The following is a 22,057-nucleotide window of genomic DNA, read 5'->3' as shown; positions in this document are numbered from 1 at the left end:
CAGTGGAGATGGAAAAGCTTGGAAAATCATCTGTGTTATATGTGAGATCATCTCTGGTAAAGATAACATGGGTCCTCCTGAGGGACTGGCCTTCTACCTGACTGTTCTAGTACAGGTCACTGATCCCATTCTGGGGACTCCACTCTCCCAATCTCATCTAAACCTAACTTCCTCCCAAAGACCCCACCTCCAAATACTACCATCACATTGTGGGGCAGGGGGATGAGTTTCAATATATGAATTTTAAGGACACACAAACATTCAGTCCATAACAAAGACTCACTGTTACCAATACATATGGTTTGTTTTTTGTTTTTTGTTTTACGCCTCCGTGACCTTTGGGAAAACTCTTTGTATGTAGATTTCATGGGAAACAATTACTGACACCATCTCTCCATTAATGCCTCTCATTGTGGAAGCCTAGGAACTAGGTTCTTTTTCTACCTAGCCATAATCACAGCTAATTGTTTGCAACGGAATATTATGCAGCCATAAAAAGAAACGAAATTGAGTTAATTGTAGTGAGGTGGATGGGCCTAGAATCTGTCATGCAGAGCGAAGTAAGTCAGAAAGAGAAAAACAAATACCGTATGCTAACACATGACTTGTGAATCCTGAGAAAAGTATGAAGAGGACAGGGGCAGTGTTCAGGAGGTGAGACCTAGTGCAGTGCCTGTAGCAATAATGGTACGGCCCAAACGGTTCCTATGGTATAGCCTTGGCTGTGGTTTCTGGTGCTCCAGTATGGAGATACCTTGATCATTGTCCACATCTTCCAAGTCTTATTTTCCAGTCTCCCAACAGGTCTTTGAGTTCCCATTTCCTCCCAATAAATTCTCTTCTTGCTTAAGATAGCCTGAGTTGATTTTTCTTTCTTACAAACAAACCCCTAACATATCCATTCCTCATTTCTTTCAGATACCTGAATGTGCTCCAATTGGTTAAAAACTCTAATTGATTTCAAGAATGTAAGAGCTTTTCTATCATATTTTTATCAGAAAGACTGAAAGAATGAAAGAAAACCAACATTCTCCTTATATTAATGATTAAATTTAATAACATAACAACACTGATTCCAAATCAGTGCACTCTTACTTCCTTTTCCTGCCATTAATCTGTTTCCCCTTTATGATGATTTACATAGGACCTCAGTAGCACTCAAATTCTCAATTTCTGACCTTTATCCTCCTCCTTCCTTTACTACATATCATGCCTTTCTGGATGACCTCTTTGGATCTTTCTCTACAGCCATACTGCTTCTGGTCATGTGATACAAAAAAAATCTAATCCATAAGACTTTCAGATTTAGGCAGCTGCCAATAGAAATAATGTATACTTAAGGCTGGAACAATACAAAATCTATTTCTTCACCCCTTTTTGAGCTATCCCAGAGTCAGGAAACTAATTTGAAAGCTGATGGAAATAGTGAAATCCATAGACATGGCCAAGCTTCAAGAAGATTGAAATTCCTAGCTGAACATGGACCTCATTGAATTTTTAGCCATGAGGTCCCAAGATGGGTATGATATATCCTCCCATAATTATGAAGTTTAGCAGGCCAATATTTATTGAAGACTGGTTATGTGCCAGGCACCATCCTGTGTGATGGTGTAACAGGGAAGAGCCAATCCTGACTCCATGTTGGATCTGTTTTTTACTTTAACCTTTGCTTCCCATTGCTTTTGTTCACTAAAAGGATACTATCTCTGCATAATGGCCTGTGTAGGGGAACACTGCCTGGCTGCCTGAATGTTAAACCAAAGTGCCTTTGTTCAGGGAAACATCCTGACCCTGTCCACCTGTGAATGGCTGCAAGAAAGAAGAAATTAACACTTACCCTCCCTGAGGCTAGCCATTCCAGGAGATATTTGCAAGACTTATGGCTTTTTTATTTTACTTCCTCACCTCCTCCCCCTCTCTGTTCTATAAAAGAAACTGGCATCCAGACCCCGATAAGATAGTTTTTTGGAGACATTAGTCTGCCATCTTTTCGGTCTGCTGGATTTCTGAATAAAGTCATGTTCCTTACCTGAACACCTCATCTCCTGATTTATTGGCCTGTCGTGCAGCAAGCAGAGCAAGCTTGGACTCGGGATTTAGTCATGAGAAAAAAAGACCAGTCCCTACACTTAAAGGCCATGCACTCTAATAAAGAAGGAGGGAATCAATAATCTAATAAATGAATTTCAGTTAGTGACAAGCAATAGGAGAAAAAAAAACTTGAGAATAGAATAAAATGAGATACTTAGGAGAGAGTACAGGTTCTTTCGATGTGATGAGGTAAGTCCACTCTGAAAGGTGATATTTAAGCAAAAATCTGAATGATAAAGAGAAATCAAACCAAATATCCCAAAATAGAAAAATATTTCATGCACATGCATGGACTGTAAAAAGGAGTAATAGCTTATTTTTTTCAAAGATAGAATGCTTGTTGCTGGAGAATTAAGATTGAGGTGTCTCTTAGGAAAAGCAGGAAAAAAACAGAAACTTTGGCATGTTCTTCTCCAGCAAGGCAGAGTTAGTTCTCCCATCCAGGCTTCTGCAAGGTCCTAAGCATTTTTATGAGGGATGTGTAACGTTTCTGGATGACTCTGCACAATTCGCAGAGCACCAAAGTGGAAATCTACCACCTCTTCAAAAGGGGAAGTGAGAGTGGATAAGTTAATGATTATGTTTTAGAATTCTAATTCCTATCTCAGATCTTACCTTAGATATGATCACAGCCACTGTGGAAAATCCCAGAAAGGACTTGTTGGATCCATCTACTATGAACTAGTCCCAAGAGCAAAGGCCAAAGGTCTGGCCTTACTATAAATTGTTTGTGTGTGTGTGTGTGTGTGTGTGTGTGTGTGTGTGTGTGTGTGTGTGTGTGGTTGTTTGTGTCTGGTGATAAGGTACTTCTTGGCAACATTTAGCTATCTCAGCTCAGCTGTCATCAAAGTCTGAGGCTGAAGGAGAGCACCTCAGAAAAAATACATCCAGACTTAGCTTCCTAGAAATAACCTAGGGCCTTTGACCACAACCTTCATGTATGACTACATTATCTCCCTTGACATTCCTTTTTATTGTAGTAGGCACCACATTGAATATTCTGTTGGTATTCCCTGCATTTTCTCATTTAATTTTCATAACTATAGGGGAGTTATTAACTTACATTTGGTAGATGAGTAAACTGAGGCCTGATGTTTTTGGTTTTTTCTCTAAATCACACAACTTGTAAATTAAAAAATTTCAGTTCAGATCTAACTCTGAAGTGTATGTTCTTGTCAATATACTCTTAAGCTTTATTTCAAAAGGAGGACTGTTTGTCAGATAAGAGAAAAAGATTACATAAGCATTCATGAAGGGTATAAAGATATAAACTCTGGTTCTTTTTTCATACACATTTATTTGCATTTTCCAAACGTGGCTTGTTATTTATATTTAAGTTCTGCCACTAGAGAAAATCACATTTTGTCTTTTGTGCCAAGCTGCAGAGTCGGCTCATTTCATTGCATTTCTGACTTCTCAGAAAGGCACTACGCAACTGGAATTTCATCTGTATCAATAGTCTGCTGCCAACTGTCGGATATTGCTGACAGTGGATCAATTTTAATTTACAGCCAATCTTGAAAGGCCATTTAAATAGTGGTAATTAAGAAGCAAAATGTGGATCTGGAAATGTAGAAAAATGTGGATAGATTTAAACAAATGAAGTACTTGAAGCCCTTTCTCTACAAAGCCAAGATGTTCAATGTGAAGTTTCTCTGCAGTATACATCATTATTTTGGCAGAGTTGAGGAAAATCACAAGGTTCCCAGGGTCAGACTAGATTATACCCATCTACACTGCTATTCCTGAGCCTATGAGAGACAGCCCTTCTCTAATACCTGACTGGGCCTCTGGGCCAAGGAGGTTTTGCATGAAAGGAAATCGGAGGCACAGAGAAGTTAACTCCCTGGTCCAAAATCACAGAAGTACCGTGCGGCTGACAGGGTCTTGGCGCTCCAACCAGGTGTCAGACCTCAGCCTCTGAGTGGGAGAGCCAAGTTCAGGACATTGGTCTACCAGAGACCTCCTGGTCCCATGTAATATCAAACGGCGAGAACTCTCCCAGAGATCTCCATCTCAATGCTAAGACCCAGCTCCACTCAACAACCAGAGAGCTACAGTGCTGGACACCCTATGCCAAACAACTAGCAAGACAGTAGCAAAACCCCACCCTTTAGGAGAGAGGCTGCATACAATCATAATAAGCTAACAGACTCCCCAAAACACACCACTGGATGTGGCTTTACCCACCAGAAAGAAAAGATCCAGCCTCATCCAACAGAACACAGAAACCAGTCCAGTCAACCAGGAAGCCTATACAACCCACTGAATGCACTTTACCCACTGGGGGAAGACACCAAAAACAAAGGGAACTACAAAACTGCAGCCTGCAAAAAGGAGACCAAAAACACAGTAAGTTAAGCAAAATCAGAAGACAGAGAAACACACAGCAGATGAAGGAGCAAGGTAAAAGCCCACCAGACCAAACGAATGAAGAGCAAATGGGCAGACTACCTGAAAAAGAATTCAGAGTAATGACAGTAAAGATGATACAAAATCTTGGAAAGAGAACTAAGAAAACAGAATAAATGTTAAACAAGGACTTAGAAGAACTAAAGAGCAAACAAACAGTGATGAACAACATAATAAATGAAATTTAAAATTCTCTAGAAGGAATCAGTAGCAGAATAACTGTGGCAGAATAATGAATAAGTGATCTGGATGATAAAATAGTGGAAATAATTACCATAGAGCTGAATAAAGAAAAAAGAATGAAAAGAATTGAGAACAGTCTCAGAGACCTCTGGGACAACACTAAATGCACCAACATTCGAATTATATGGGTCCCAGAAGAAGAAGAGAAAAAGAAAGGGACTGAGAAAATATTCGAACAGATTACAGTTGAAAACTTCCCTAATATGGGAAAGGAAATAGTTAATCAAGTCCAGGAAGCACAGAGAGTCCCATACAAGATAAATCCAAAGAGAAACACTACAAGACACATATTAATCAAACTATCAAAATTAAATACAAGGAAAAAATATTAAAAGCAGCAAGGGAAAAGCAACAAATAACATACAAGGGAATCCCCATAAGGTTAAGAGCTGATCTTTCAACAGAAAATCTGCAAGCCATAAAGGAGTGGCAAGACATATTTAAAGTGATGAAAGGGGAAAACCTACAACCAAGATGACTCTACCCAGCAAAGATCTCATTCAGATTCGATGGAAAAATTAAAAACTTTACAGACAAGCAAAAGCTAAGAGAATTCAGCACCACCATATCAGCTTTACAACCAATGCTAAAGGAACTTCTCTAGGCAAGAAACACAAGAGAAGGAAAAGACCTACAATAAGAGAAGGAAAAGACCTACAATAACAACCCCAAAATGATTAAGAAAATAGTAATAAGAACATACCCATTGATAACTACCTTAAATGTAAATGGATTAAATGCTCCAAACAAAAGACACAGACTGCCTAAATGGAAACAAAAACAAGACTCATATATATGTTGTCTACAGGAGACCTAGGGACACATACAGACTGAAAGTGAGGGGATGGAAAAAGATAGTCCATGCAAATGGAAATCAAAAGAAAAATTGATACATTAAACAAGATGGACTTAATTGATATTTATAGGATATTCCAACCAAAAACAACAGAATATACTCTCTTCTTAAGTGTTCATGGAATATTCTCCAGGGGTGATTATATCTTGGGTCACAAGTCAAGCCTTGGTAAATTTAAGAAAACTGAAACTGTATCAAGTATCTTTTCTGACCATAATGCTATGAGACTAGATATCAATTACAGGAAAAAATCCGTAAACCATACAAACACATGGAGGCTAAACAATACAGTAATAATAACCAAAAGATCACTGAAGAAATGAAAGAGGAAATTAAAAAATACCTAGAAACAAATGACAATGAAAACACAATGACCCAAAACCTATGGCAACAGTTCTAAAAGGGAAATTTATAGCAATACAATCCTACTAAAGAAACAAGAATCATCTCAAATAAACAACCTAACTTCCACCTAAAGCAATTAGAGAAAGAAGAACAAAAAATCCCCAAAGTTAGCAGAAGGAAAGAAATCATAAAGATCAGATCAGAAATAAATGAAAAAGAAATGAAAGAAACAATAGCAAAAATCAATAAACCTAAAAGATGGTTCTTTGGGAAGGTAAACAAAATTGATAAACAATTCACCAGACTCATCAAGAAAAAAAGGAAGAAGACTCATATCAACAAAATTAGAAATGAAATAGGAGAAGTAAAAACTGACACTGCAAAAATACAAAGGATCATGAAAGAGTACTACAAGCAACTGTATGCCAATAAAAAGGACAACCTGGAAGAAATGGACAAATTCTTACAAAAGCACAATCTTCTGAGGCTGAACCAGGAAGAAATAGAAAATTTGAACAGACCAATCACAAGCACTGAAATTGAAACTCTGATTAAAAATCTTCAACCAAACAAAAGCCCAGGACCATAAGCTTCAGGGGCGAATTCTATCAAGCATTTAGAGAGGAACTAACATCTATGCTTCTCAACTCTTCCAAAATATAGCAGAGGGAGGAACATTCCCAACTCATTCAATGAGGCCACCATCACCCTGATACCAAAACCAAACAAAGATGTCACAAAAAAAGAAAACTGCAGGCCAATATCACTGATGAATATAGATGTGAATATCCTCAACAAAATACTAGCAAACAGAATCCAAAAGCACATTAAAGAATCATACACCATGATCAAGTGGGTTTTATCCCAGGAAGGCAAGGATTCTTCAATATACACAAATCAATGAATGTGATACACCATTTAAACAAATTGAAGGCAAAAAAACCATATGATCCTCTCAATAGATGCAGAAAAAGCTTGTGACAAAATTCAACACCCATTTTTGATAAAAACTCTCCAGAAATTAGGCATAGAGGGAATTTACCACAACATAATAAAGGACATATAAGACAAATCCACAGCCAACATTGTTCTCAATGGTGAAAAATTGAAACCATTTCCTCTAAAATCAGAAATAAGACAAGGTTGCCTACTATCACCACTATTATTCAATGTAGTTTTGAAACTTTTAGCCACAGCAATCAGAGAAGAAAAAAAAATAAAAGGAATCCAAATTGGAAAAGAAGAAATAAAGCTGTCACTGTTTGCAGATGACATGATACTATACATAGAGAATCCTAAAAATGCTACCAGAAAACTGCTAGAGCTAATCAATGAATTGGGTAAAGTAGCAGGATACAAAATTAATGCACAGAAATCTCTTGCATTCCCGTATATTAATGATGAAAAATCTGAAAGAGGAATTAAGGAAACACTCTCATTTACCATTGCAACAAAAAGAATACAATACCTAGAATAAACCTACCTAAGGAGACAAAAGACCTGTATGCAGAAAACTATGACACTGATGAAAGAAATTAAAGATGATACAAACAGATGGAGGGATATACCATGTTCTTGGATTGGAAGAATCAACATTGTGAAAAAGACTATACTACTCAAAGCAATCTACAGATTCAGTACAATCCCTATCAAACTGCCGATGGCATTTTTCACAGAATTAGAACCAAAAATTTCGCAATTTGTATTGAAACACAAAAGACCCCGAATAGCCAAAGCAATCTTGAGAAAGAAAAATGGAGCTGGAGGAATCAGGCTCCCTGACTTCAAACTATACTACAAAGCTACAGTAATCAAGACAGTATGGTACTGGCACAAAAACAGAAATATGGATCAGTGGAACAGGATAGAAAGCCCAGACATTAATCCACACACATATCGTCACATTATCTTTGGTAAAGGAGGCAGGAATATACAATGGAGAATAGAGAGCCTCTTCAATAAGTGATGCTGGGAAAACTGGACAGCTACTTGTAAAAGAATGAAATTAGAACAGTCCCTAACACCATACACAAAAATAAGCTCAAAATGGATTAAAGACCTAAATGTAAGGCTAGACATTATAAATGCTTAAGATCCTTTTTGACCCACCTCCTAGAGAAATGGAAGAAAAACAAAAATAAACAAATGAGACCTAATGAAACTTAAAAGCTTTTGCATAACAAAGGAAACCATAAACAAGTTGAAAAGTCAACCTTCAGAATGGGAAAAAAAATTTGCAAATGAAGCAATTGACAAAGGACTAACCTCCAAATTATACAAGCAGCTCATGCAGCTCAATATAAAAGAAACAAAAAAAATTCCCAATCCAAAAGTGGGCAGAAGACAGAAATAGACATTTCTCCAAAGAAGATATGCAGATTGCCAGCAAACACATGAATGGATGTTCAACATCAATAATCATTAGAGAAATGCAAATAAAAACTACAATGAGGTATCACCTCACGCCAGTCAGTATAGCCATCATCAAAAAAATCTACAAACAATAAATGTGGAGAGGGTGTGGGGAAAAGGGAACTGTCTTGCACTGTTGGTGGGAATATAAATTGATCCAGCTACTGTGGAGAACAGTATGGAGGTTCCCTTAAAAACTAAAAATAGAACTACCATACGACCCAGCAATCCCACTACTGGGCATATACATTGAGAAAAACCATAATTCAAAAATAGTCATGTACTACATTGCTCATTGCAGCTCTATTTACAACAGCCAAGACATGGTAGCAACCTAAGTGTCCATCAACATATGAATAGATAAAGAAGGTGTGGCACATATATACAATGGAATATTACTCAGCCATAAAAAGAAACAAAATTGAGTTATTTATAGTGAGGTGGATAGATCTAGAGACTGTCATACAGAGTGAAGTAAGTCAGAAAGAGAAAAACAAATACTGTATGCTAATATATATATATATATATATATATATATATATAAAATCTAAAAAAAAAAAAAAACTGGTTTTTAAGAACCTAGGGCCAGGACTGGAATAAAGACACAGATGTAGAGAATTGACTTGAGGACATGGGGAGGGGGAAGTGTAAGCTGGGACGAAGTGTGAGAATGGCATGGACATATATACACTACCAAATGTAAAATAGATATCTAGTGGGAAGCAGCCACATAGCACAGGGATATCAGCTCAGTGCTTTGTGTCCACCTAGAGGGGTGGGATAGGGAGGTTGGGAGGGAGATGCAAGAGGGAAGAGATATGGGGATATATGTATATGTATAACTGATTCACTTTGTTTTACAGTAGAAACTAGCACAAAATTGTAAAGCAAATATACTCCAATAGAATGTTAAAAATAAAATAAAATAAAATAAAATAAAATAAAATGCTATTCCTTTCTATACTGCATTTCCTTTTCATAATTCACATCTGACTGGTACCCCTTTTTCAGTATTTGTATTCTCCACAATCATAATTCCATAGAGTAGAACCTATCTCCACCGTATTACCCATACACATAGAACCCATTTGGGCTAATGGTTGATGCTTAGTAATTATTTACTTGAATCATTGATGACAATATAACTATATCAATAAAGGAAGAGAGCTCCATTTACATATGCAGAGGTATCCATCAATGCATCCCTGAATCTTTAAATGAGACAGCAATAAAAAATAATATGTGTGAAAATATTTCAGACCATTCAAGTCTCAGCATTGCAACTCCAGGTTTTGTCTCTAGTATGTTAGTTCTTATGAATTCTGAACCTTGATGAAATCTTTTCTTCTCATTTATGTCTTTGTTTACCCTTTTCTCTTCATTTTCTTGGGGGTCAATCCCTGCAGAATCTTTGTTATGAGATTCCAGGAAGACAAAGACCATCAGATTTCACAATCTTAATGTAACCATCCTTTATATATCAACTAAGAGGTACTTGGTCAACATTTGTTTTAACTGATTTCAGCCTTTCTCATGACAAGCAGTGAATTGTTCTAAGGTGAGAATCATAGTGTTCAAATTCCAACTGCTTTTACCTTTCTTTTTCTTCTTTTATTTTCCAGTTGTTCTTCTCAACAATGGATGAAGAAAGCTGGTTTGAAGTCATTCTTGCAGAAGAATACAGTGATGAATGGTAAGGGGTTGCAATAACTTCAAGGGTTTCATTTTGGCAAATGTAAATGTCAACAGGGAAATGTCATGCACATAAGGAAAGGGGATGCAGTGTGTACACACACCTATCACAGTACTAAGTGGATTACTGGAAATTAATTAATTTATATTTGGCTACATTGGGTTTTCATTGCTGTGCATGGGCTTTCTCAATTTGTGGCGAGTGGGGGCTACTCTTCGTTGCGGTGTGTGGGCTTCTCATTTCAGTGGCTTCTCTTGTTGCAGAGCGCGGGCTATAGGTGCATAGGCTTCAGTAGTTGTGGTGTGCAGGCTTAGTTGCCTGGAGGCACGTTCGATCTTCCTGGACCAGGGATCGAACCCGTGTCCCCTTCATTGGCAGGCAGATTCTTAACCACTGTGCCACCAGGGAAGTCCCGGGAAGTTATTTTGAATGTTTTGCATTTCTAAAGTATTATCTACCCTATGCAAATTAAGTAAGACCATCCTACTAAGTCATTTCAAGGCCAGCAAGCAATAAGCAGAAGCTTTGGGTATCTCATCTACATTAATGACAAAACATCTTTGCTCTTAGATTCTTTATCTAAATATTGCAAAGTCTACTTTTGTCTTCCTCCAAAGTCCATTTGTGAGCACGTTTCTTAGATCTGACAATGTTTATGCCTTTTCAAGCTAACTTGGCATGACTTACATACAGTGCAGTTTCTTTCCCTAACATTTGCGATCTTGGTGAATACATTCACCAAGCACAGCTCACAGCCTTGACATTGGCATACCAGCCTGGTGATGCTCCAAGGAATGATCAGAAACATCTGTCTCCTCGGTGCATATGTCTTCATTCTTCCACACTGTACTGCAATGACTTCTTCCCCAGGAAACCTTCTCTAATACCTTTAATGAGATGAGCTCTTTCTTGTTTTTTTTTTTTTTTAATTTCGTAGAGTCATTTATTTATATCTCCCTTACAATCCTTACCCAGTTCTCTTATTTGTACACAAATTACTCTAATGATTAATAGTAAAGTCTTTAGGGGCAGGAATCATGTTCTATTATTCTGAATTCTGAATGCTAACATGTTACTTGATGTAGATTCACATTCCATAAATATTTTACATGAATGAATGAATGAGTGAATGATTTACAAAAAAATGCAATGTTGGATTTATTGTGTACTATACAATATTTTTATTTTTGACTTCTGACTTTAAAAAAATGTTGGTTTGATTTAACTATTATAATGGATTTATTTCCAGTCATATTTAATTCTTTTATATAGTGTTATTTAATTAATTTGATTCTATGTCTCCTTGTAACTCTCCTGTGTGGCCTATTGTATTTTCTTTTTTGTTCTTATGACTTTATTTTCACCATGTAAATGGAAAAAAAAAGTATTACGACGTGGATAAAATCTTACTAATTTAAAAGTTAACTCTTCCCTCTTGGCTGACACACCTATGTGACCTAAAGAGCAAGTAAAATGGAAAGAGGAACCACTCTCTTTTTCCCCAAAATGCCTAACTGGTATTGAGATGTTTTGAATTATTTATGATGTTTACTGAAAAGGAAAAAAGACAGAGGATTTCAGTTCTTATAATGAGTAGAACAAAGTGCAAAGATCAAATAAAGTCAAAGAAAAAATCCAATAAATAATAAAAGACTCATGTAAATTAGCATTTGTTTTTGGAATGCCTTGCATTGTAAAATCATAGATCATGTTTATAGAAGCTTTAGAAATGAATAAAAATTCTCCCATTTCCTGTGTATTGCTTCACTTTTCTTTATTATATATACATGGGCCAGTCAATGTTGCAAAGTGTCCAGAAGCTCACTTTCTCCAAGGTGGCCTTTGGGATATAGTTCCAGAAATTAGACCCTACTCACATAAGCAACATGAGTAAGTATGTTTAGGCAAAATACCAAAGGTCACTTTTACCCAAATGTGAGGTGTGCCTAGAACAAATAGCAGAAAACACAATTATAAACCAGGTTTGGGGCAAAAGTTGTGAGAAAGGAAGCTATTGTGCCAGATATCTAGAAAAAAAAAAAGAAAATCTGGCAAAAATGGTCACCCTTTCCTATTGTCCAATGTTATGGTAGGAAATAATATGGCTTCTAGTGCCAACCTGCCTTGCAGAATGTGCCAAGACATCCAGAAAATGGCCAGCCATTGCATGAACACCAAGGAGCAAGAAATGCCTTACCTCTACACAGTAGATAACATTGTCTTACCCCTTTATTTAAAAAGAGACTTCTTTATGCAGAAGTAAAACAACAATATGTGGTAGAAATATTACACAATCTGAAACCACAAAGATAGGAGTGAAGGTTTGGCTTGGCAATTTCCTATCTGTCCAATCTCAGGCATAGCATTTACATGATTTCCATCCCATCTTTTCACATAATTTGAACCCTTCATTTATAATACATTAAATCTCTTAACTTATAAAATACCATCTGTTCTTCCTACCTTAACAGAAGTCAATAATATATATGAGTTAAGTGATAATATATATGAAAGTATAAATTGCTTTTGATAAGTGATGATTATACTTGAATATCATCACCTTTATAAATCTTCCAACCATTAAGACTGTGACTAATATTTGGGCCTGTGGAAGAAAATTCTATTTCTCTAACCCTTCAATACCAACTGGATTTGAATTCTATTATTAGGTTTTTCAAGAAAATTAACAAAATAAATTAGGAGAAACTTAAGACAATAAAGAAGCACTAGAAGAAATCCAGCCACACCATGTATACATGAAGAAAGAACACTATACAAGATTGTTATCCCCCGTGTGAAGAAAACAGAAGAAAATTTTAGGATAATCAGAGAAAAAAGATAAACACAACAATATAAAAACAGTTGGATGAAAAGAATACATTTAATCTCTAGTTAGATTTATCTGGAGTGAATATGGTTTGATGTAATTGGCATCCTCTAAATGAATGGTAGTGGTATCTCCACAAAATATAAATGTTTAATCACCACCAGGCGGAAAGCACAGATAAGATTTAGCTGATTCATAACCCTGATGTTTCTTTTTAAATTTACTGATGAAAAATATTGAAAGAAATATTTAATGATGTAGTGCACATTGAGACGAATACATGCAATTTGGCCTGAAGCCAGCCCTTTGAACATAACATCATTTCCAAACTTTAATCCACTGGGAGCTTCTAAGATATTTCTGGAGGAATTTCTTACCTTGAAAAATAATATCATTCTGGACTAAAAAAAAAATTAGCTTGCACATAAAGAAAACTTATAGGAGTTGGATCTTCTCTCCCAGCTGGGGAATGCATAGTGATTTTAATAACTGAGAATTATGGTTCCAAGGGTCAAACTCAAGACAAAATTTTGGATGTAGTTGTCTCTGCATATTTTCAGTGTTCTGTATGTATCACAGCAACATTTCACTCCACACCTAAGTAGAAAAAAAATCATTCTTCTCACAGAAACCCTCATCTTACTCATACAACTTTTAGTAACTGTGAAAATTATAGGTGCATAGATGACAATCACCTAGCTGGTTCACAAATTAAGATGAATGAAAAAATAGCCAAAAAGTCTCCCTTTCTCATACTACCTCTATGATTTACCAATATAAAAATCCAGATTTCTTTTCTCTTGACTTAAGGCATTGCCTATTCTGTTAAAACTCATCTACTATGAGAAGAATAAAACCCTTTTCAGACTGAATATATACATTGCACTTTCCAATTAAGCATCTCCCCTGGAAAACACAGAATGAGATGCCTGACATAGAGAATAACAATGGGTAGCTGACTGGTTCAGTAGATATTACAAGTGAGTCTGAATATCCAGCATCTATCCCAGCTCAATCATTTATTAGCCTGTGACTCTAAGAACCTTAAGTAAATTCTGTGAATCTCAGGAATGAGAATGCTAATTCCTATGCTGCTCATTGGACAATTATTAGGAGAAAAAAACGTCGCATAAAGAACAAACATGTCAATTGTAAAAGCCTACCCAAATGCCGGTCATTGCTTTTATGGTTACTATGGAATTCTTGACCAGGGAGCAGGACAGAGCTGTAGAGTGTGACTTCCTTCAGGGAATGCTGCTATATCACATTTTTCTTGTTGTCATGGTCATCTGTGGGAGCCTTGAGGGGGGGAAGCATATCCCATTCCTCTCACTTCTTCCACTGCTGTTGCCAGAGCTGTCATCATAAAGTGTGCTCTATGTAAGAAGCTATTTAGAACATTTCTGGGTAAAAATAACAAGAAGCTTCTAAAGGGCATGCTTCTTTTCTAGCTTGAAAAGTCTATAAAAATGAGACCACAGTAGAATTAGATTATTCTACCCCTAGAGCCAGATTTTGTCCTCATGCAGGACACTTAGGGAAGTATAAAAAACTTAATTCACCCTCTTAAACCATAAGAATTTGACTTGGATACATGTGAGTTTAAAATAAATATATTTAACTCTATTTAGTTTTTTAACACCTTTATTGAGGTATAATAGGTATAAAAGGACTGCACATATTTAATGTGTACAATTTTATGAATTTGGACATATACAAGCACCTATGATACTATCAGTACAATTCAGGAAATATATATATATAAATATATATATATATATATATCTTTGGAGATATATATATATATGTCTCCCAAACCTCCCAAAGTTTCCTTGTACACCTTTGTTTTTGTTTTGTGTAGTAAGAACACTTAATATGAGATCTATCCTGTTCATTTCTGAAGTGCAAAATACTATATTTTTAACTCTAGGCAATATGTTGTACAGAAAATTGCTAGAACTTCTTTATCTAGCAAAGATGAAACTTTGCATCCATTAAACAACTCCCAATTTTCCCCACCTCCTAGCCCTAAGCAACAACTATTGTATTCTCTTCTTCTATGAGTTTAACTATTTTAGATACCTCATATAAGTGGAATCATGCAGTATTTGTCCTTCTGTGACTGGCTTATTTCACTTAGCATAATGCCCTCAAAGTTCATCTCTGTTGTTACAAACAGCAGGATTTCCTTCTTTCTCATGACTGAAAAATATTCCATTGTATCTATATATCACATTATCTTTATCCATTCATCCATCAATGGACACTTGAGTTGTTTCTATATGTTGGTTATTGTAAATAATGCTGCAGTGAATGTGGCAGTGCAGATAATACTTCACTATCCTGAACTCATTTCTTTTGGATATATACTCAGAAGTGGTATTGCTGATAATATGGTAGTTTAATTTTTATTTTCTTAAGGTACCTCCATACTGTTTCCCATAGTTGCTGCACCAAATTACATTCCCATCAACAGTATACAAGGATTTCAGTTTTTCCACAATCTAGACAACATGTGTGTGTTATCTTTTATTTTTTTAATAATAGTCATCCTAACAGATTTGAGGTGATATCTCATTATGGTTTTGATTTGCATTTTCCTGATAATTAATGATGTTGAACATCTTTTTATATACCTGTTAGCCAATAGTATATCTTCTTTGGAAAAATAGCTGCTCAAGTCCTTTGCCCATTTTTAATTGTTATTTTTATTGTGTTTTGTTTTATTTTGTTGCCATTAAGCTGTAGGAGTTCCTTATAAATTTTGGAAATCAACCCTTTATCTGGTATATAGTTTGCAAATGCTTTCTCCCATTCTTTAGGTTGCCTTTTAATTCTGATTGTTTCCTTTGTTGTGCAGAAGTTTTTAATTTGGTATAATTCCACTTGTCTAATTTTGCTCTTGTTGCTTGTGTTTTGGTGTCATGTACAACGAATCATTGCCAAGACCAATGTTAAGGAGGTTTTACTCTAATGTTTTCTTTTAAGAACTTTACAGTTTCAGGTCTAATCTTTATGTCTTTAATCCATTTAGAGTTTATTTTTCTGTATGGTAAGGTAGAGCTCCAATTTCATTCTTTTGCAAGTGGATATACAATTCTCCCACACTATTTGTTGAAAAGACTATCTTTTCCCCACTGTGCATTCTAGGGACCCTTGTAAAAGTTCAGCTTATTGTAATGTTATATATGTGGGTTTAATTCTGGGCTCTCTATACATTTCCATTGGTCTACAGGTTGGTCTTTATTCCAGTACCATATTGTTTTAGTTACTGTAGCTTTGTAATATATTTTGAAATTGGACCGTGCAATACCTCCAACCTTACTCTTCTTTCTCAGGATTGCTTTGGCTATTCTGCGTCTTTTGGGTCTCCATATGAATTTTAGAATTGGTTTCTCTATTTCCTTAAAAAAAAAAGATCTATTTATTGAGTCTTTAGATCTCTTTTGGTAGTATGAAAATTTTAACAGTATTGTCATCTAATACAAGAACACAGGATTTCTTTCCATTTATTTGTGTATTCTTTCATTTCTTTCAACAACATTTTTTAGCTTTTGTTGTACAGGAATTTTACCTGCTTGGTTACATTTATCCCTAAGTATTTTAGTCTTTATTATGCTATTGTAAGTGGAATTGTTTCCTTAAACTCCATGTAGGTTTAATCTTCATAGATGAGAAGTGAAATCAATGCAACACTAAACAAGAGATTAAAAATAAAAATTTAATTTAACATGGTAACATAACACAATAAAAGTATAAAACAGGGTAAGTATTCAAAGTAAATCAGTGAACATGTGTTGGGATGGACTAGGGAGATAAACATAAGAGCCACTTATTGAGCCCCTGCTCTATGGCAGACACTACGTCTAAATTGTCTTTATAATAATAAAATTATGAATTAGGTATTCCTCTTCCCAAATTGAAGGTTTTGAAGGTGAAACTAAAAGATATTGAATCAATTGCCCAAATTCATATATATTAAAATTCAGGATTTTAAACTCCCATCTGGCCTATGCCAAATTTCCTAGTTTTACATTATGGTAGGACGAATGGGTCAAATTCATTTGGATTCAATCCATTTTCAAATCTATGTTCATATAACATCTACAAAGAGTTAGTACATTTTGATGCCTTATAACACAACCTCCAAAATCATCAGATTGCCTGGTTTCCATCATAACTCTATCACTTAATATCTGCTAGGACTTAATACATACATACATCTCACACACACACACACACACACACACACTCACTCACAAACAGAGGAAAGCATTAGGTGGTTCAAATAGACAAAGTTTTAACTAGATTGGAATGAAAAGGTCAGCTGAACTTCTGATTTGCATATTTTAAAAAAGTGAAAATTGAACATATTTTTTATTTTTTAAATTTTATTTTATTTATTTTTTTATACAGCATGTTCTTATTAGTCATCAATTTTATACACATCAGTGTATACATGTCAATCCCAATAACTAGTTCATCTGTACCATTTTTCTAGGTTCCACATATATGCATCAATAGACAATATTTGTTTTTCTCTTTCTGACTGACTTCACTCTGTATGACAGTCTTTAGATCCATCCACGTCTCTACAAATGACCCAATCTCGTTCATTTTTATGGCTGAGTAATATTCTATTGTATATATGTACCACATCTTCTTTATCCATTCATCTGTCGATGGGCATTTAGGTTGCTTCCATGACCTGGCTATTGTAAATAGCGCTGCAATGAATATTGGGGTGCATGTGTCTTTTTGGATTAGGGTTTTCTCTTGCTATATGCCCAGTAGTGGGGTTGCCGGGTCATATGGTAATTCAATTTTTAGATCTTTAAGGAACATCCATACTGTTCTCCATAGTGGCTGTATCAATTTACATTCCACCAACAGTACAAGAGGGTTCCCTTTTCTTCCACCCCCTCTCCAGATTTGTTGTTTGTAGATTTTCTGAACATGGCCATTCTGACTAGTGGGAGGTGATACCTCATTTTAGTTTTGATTTCCGTTTCTCTAATGATTAGTGATGTTGAGCATCCTTTCAGTGTTTGTTGGCAATCTGTACATCTTCTTTGGAGAAATGTCTATTTAGGTCTTCTGTTTGGGATTGGGTTGTTTGTTTTTTTAATATTGAGCTGCATGAGCTGTTTACATATTTTGGAGATAAATCCTTTGTCCGTTGATTCATCTGCAAATATTTTCTCCCATTCTGAGGGTTGTCTTTTCGTCTTGTTTATGGTTTCCTTTGCTGTACAAAAGCTTTTAAGTTTCATTAGGTCCCATTTGTTTATCTTTGTTTTTATTTCCATTACTCTAGGAGGTGTATCAAAAAAAGATCTTGCTGTGATTTAAGTCAAAGAGTGTTCTTCCTACGTTTTCCTCTAAGAGTTTTATTGTGTCGAGTCTTACATTTAGGTCTCTAATCCATTTTGAGTTTATTTTTTGTGTATCGTGTTAGGGAATGTTCTAATTTCATTGTTTTACATATAGCTGTCCAGTATTCCCAGCACCACTCACTGAAGAGACTTTTTTCTCCATTGTATATCCTTGCCACCTTTGTCATAGATTAGTTAACCATAGGTGCCTGGGTTTATCTCTGGGTTTTTATCTTCTTCCATTGATCTATGTTTCTGTTTTTGTGCCAGTACCATATTGTCTTGATATCTGTAGCTTTATAGTATAGTCTGAAGTCAGGGTGTCTGATTCCTCCAGCTCCATTTTTTTCCCTCAAGACTACTTTGGTTATTCGGGGTCTTTTGTGCCTCCATACAAATTTTAAGATTTTTTTGTTCTAGTTCCATAAAAAATGCCATTGGTAATATGATAGGGATTGCATTGAATATGTAGATTGCTTTTGGTAGTATAGTCATTTTCACAATATTGATTCTTCCAATCCAAGAACATGGTATATCTCTCCATCTGTTGGTATCATCTTTAATTTCTTTCATCAGTGTCTTATAGTTTTCTGCATACAGGTCTTTTGTCTCCCTAGGTAGGTTTATTCCTAGGTATTTTATTCTTTTTGTTGCAATGGTAAATGGGAGTGTTTCCTTAATTTCTCTTTCAGATTTTTCATCATTAGTGTATAGGAATGCAAGAGATTTCTGTGCATTAATTTGTATCCTTTGGTAGGTTTATTCCTAGGTATTTTATTCTTTTTGTTGCAATGCTGAATGGGATTTGGCGAGAGTGGACATCCTTGTCTTGTTCCTGATCTTAGAGGAAATGCTTTCATTTTTTCATCATTGAGAATGACTTTTGCTGTAGGTTTTTCATATATGGCCTTTATTATGTTGAGATAGGTTCCCTCTATGCCCACTTTCTGGAGAGTTTTTAGCATAAACTGGTGTTGAATTTTGTGAAAATATATTTCTACATCTATTGAGATGATCATATGGTTTTTATTCTTCAGTTTGTTAGTGTGATGTATCACATTGATTAATTTGCATATATTGAAGAATCCTTGCATCCCTGGGATAAATCCCACTTGATCATGGTGTATGATCCTTTTAATGTGTTGTTGGATTCTGTTTGCTAGTATTTTGTTGAGGATTTTTGCATCTATATTCATCAGTGATATTGGTCTGTAATTTTCTTTTATTGTTGTATCTTTGTCTGGTTTTGGTATCAGGGTGATGGTGCCTTCATAGAATGAGTTTGGGAGTGTTCCTTCCTCCACAATTTTTTGGAAGAGTTTGAGAAGAATGGGTGTTAGCTCTTCTCTAATTGTTTGATAGAATTCACCTGTGAAGCCATCTGGTCCTGGACTTTTGTTTGTTGGAAGACTTTTAATCACAGTTTCAAATTCATTACTTGTGTTTAGTCTGTTCATATTTCCTATTTCTTCCTGGTTCAGGCTTGGAAAGTTATATGTTTCTAAGAATTTCTCCATTTCTTCCAGGTTGTCCAATTTATTGGTATAGAGCTGCTTGTCGTAGTCTCTTAGGATGCTTTGTATTTCTACGGTGTCTGTTGTAACTTCTCCGTTTTCATTTCTAATTTTATTGATTTGAGTCCTCTCCCTCTTTTTCTTGATGAGTCTGGCTAACGGTTTATCAATTTTGTTTATCTTCTCAAAGAATCAGCTTTTAGTTTTACTGATCTTTGCTATTGTTTTCTTTGTTTTAATTTCTGCTCTTATCTTTATGATTTGTTTCCTTCTGCTAACTTTGGGTCTTTCTTGTTCTTTTCTCTAGTTTCTTTAAGTGTAAGGTTAGTTTGTTTATTTGAGATTTTTCTTGTTTCTTGAGGTAGGCTTGTATAGCTATAAACTTTCCTCTTAGAACTGCTTTTGCTGCCTCCCATAGGTTTTGGATCATCGTGTTTTCATTGTCATTTGTCTCTAAGTTTTTTTGATTTCCTTTTTGATTTCTTTAGTGATCTCTGGGTTATTTAGTAAAGTTTTGTTTAGCCTCCATGTGTTTGTGGTTTTTATGTTTTTTTTCCCTGTAATTGATTTCTAATATCATAGCGTTGTGGTCAGAAAAGATGTTTGATATGATTTTAATTTTCTTAAATTTACTGAGGCTTGATTTGTGACCCAAGATGTGATGTATCCTGGAGGATGTTCCCTGCACACTTGAGAAGAAAATGTAATCTGCTCCTTATGGATGGAATGTCCTCTAAATATAAATTAATTCTATCTGGCCTATTGTGTCATTTAAAGCTTCTGTTTCTCTATTTATTTTCATTTTGGATGATCTGTCCATTGGTGTAAGTGAGGTGTTAAAGTCCCCCAGTTTTATTGTGTTACTGTCAATTTCCTCTTTTATAGCTGTTAGCAGTTGCCTTATATATTGAGGTGTTCCTATGTTGGGTGCATATATATTTATAATTGTTATATCTTCTTCTTGGATTGATCCCTTGATCATTATGTAGTGTCCTTCCTTGTCTCTTGTAACATTCTTAATTTTATAGTCTATTTTATCTGATATGAATATTGCTACTCCAGCTTTCTTTTGATTTCCATTTGCATGGAATATCTTTTCCCATCCCCTCACTTTCAGTCTGTATGTGTCCCTAGGTCTGAAGTGGGTCTCTTGTAGACAGCATATAGATGGGTCTTGTTTTTCTATCCATTCGGCAAGCCTGTGTCTTTTGGTTAGAGCATTTAATCCATTCACATTTAAGGTAATTATCGATATGTATGTTCCTATGACCATTTTTGTCCCTAGGTCTGAAGTGGGTCTTTTGTAGACAGCATATATATGGGTCTTGTTTTTGTATCCATTCAGCAACCTGTGTCTTTTGGTTGAAACATTTAATCCATTCACGTTTAAGGTAATTATCGATATGTATGTTCATATGACAATTTTCTTAATTGTTTTGGGTTTGTTTTTATAGGTCCTTTTCTTCTCTTGTGTTTCCCACTTAGAGAAGTTCCTTTAGCATTTGTTGTACAGCTGGTTTGGTGGTGCTGAATTCTCTTAACTTTTGCTTGTCTGTAAAGCTTTTGATTTCTCCATCGTATCTGAATGAGATCCTTGACAGGTAGAATAATCTTGGTTGTAGGTTCTTCCCTTTCATCACTTTAAGTATATCATGCAACTCCCTTCTGGCTTGTACAGTTTCTGCTGAGAAATCAGCTGTTAACCTTATGGGAGTTCCCTCATATATTATTTGTCACTTTTCCCTTGCTGCTTTTAATAATTTTTCTTTGTCTTTAATTTTTGCCAACTTGATTACTATGTGTCTTGGCATGTTTCTCCTTGGGTTTATCCTGTATGGGACTCTCTGCACTTCCTGGACTTGGGTGGCTATTTCCTTTCCCATGTTAGGGAAGTTTTTGACTATAATCTCTTCAAATATTCTCTTGGGTCCTTTCTCTCTCTCTTCTCCTTCTGGGACTCCTATAATGCTAATATTGTTGCTTTTAATATTGTCCCAGAGGTCTCTTAGGCTGTTTTCATTTCTTTTCATTCTTTTTTCTTTATCGTGTTCCACCGCAGTGAATTCCACCATTCTGTTTTCCAGGTCACTTATCCGTTCTTCTGCCTCAGTTATTCTGCTGTTGATTACTTCTAGTGTAGTTTTCATTTCAGTTATTGTATTGTTCATCTGTGATTGTTTGTTCTTTAATTCTCCTCGGTCTTTGTTAAACATTTCTTGCATCTTCTCGATCTTTGTCTACATTCTTTTCTGAGGTCCTGGATCATCTTCACTATCATTATTCTGAATT

The sequence above is a fragment of the Physeter macrocephalus genome, chromosome 7 (assembly GCF_002837175.3).
Source record: "Physeter macrocephalus isolate SW-GA chromosome 7, ASM283717v5, whole genome shotgun sequence".
In the NCBI taxonomy this organism is placed as follows: Eukaryota; Metazoa; Chordata; class Mammalia; order Artiodactyla; family Physeteridae; genus Physeter; species Physeter macrocephalus.
Note: the sequence above shows the minus strand (reverse complement) of the source record.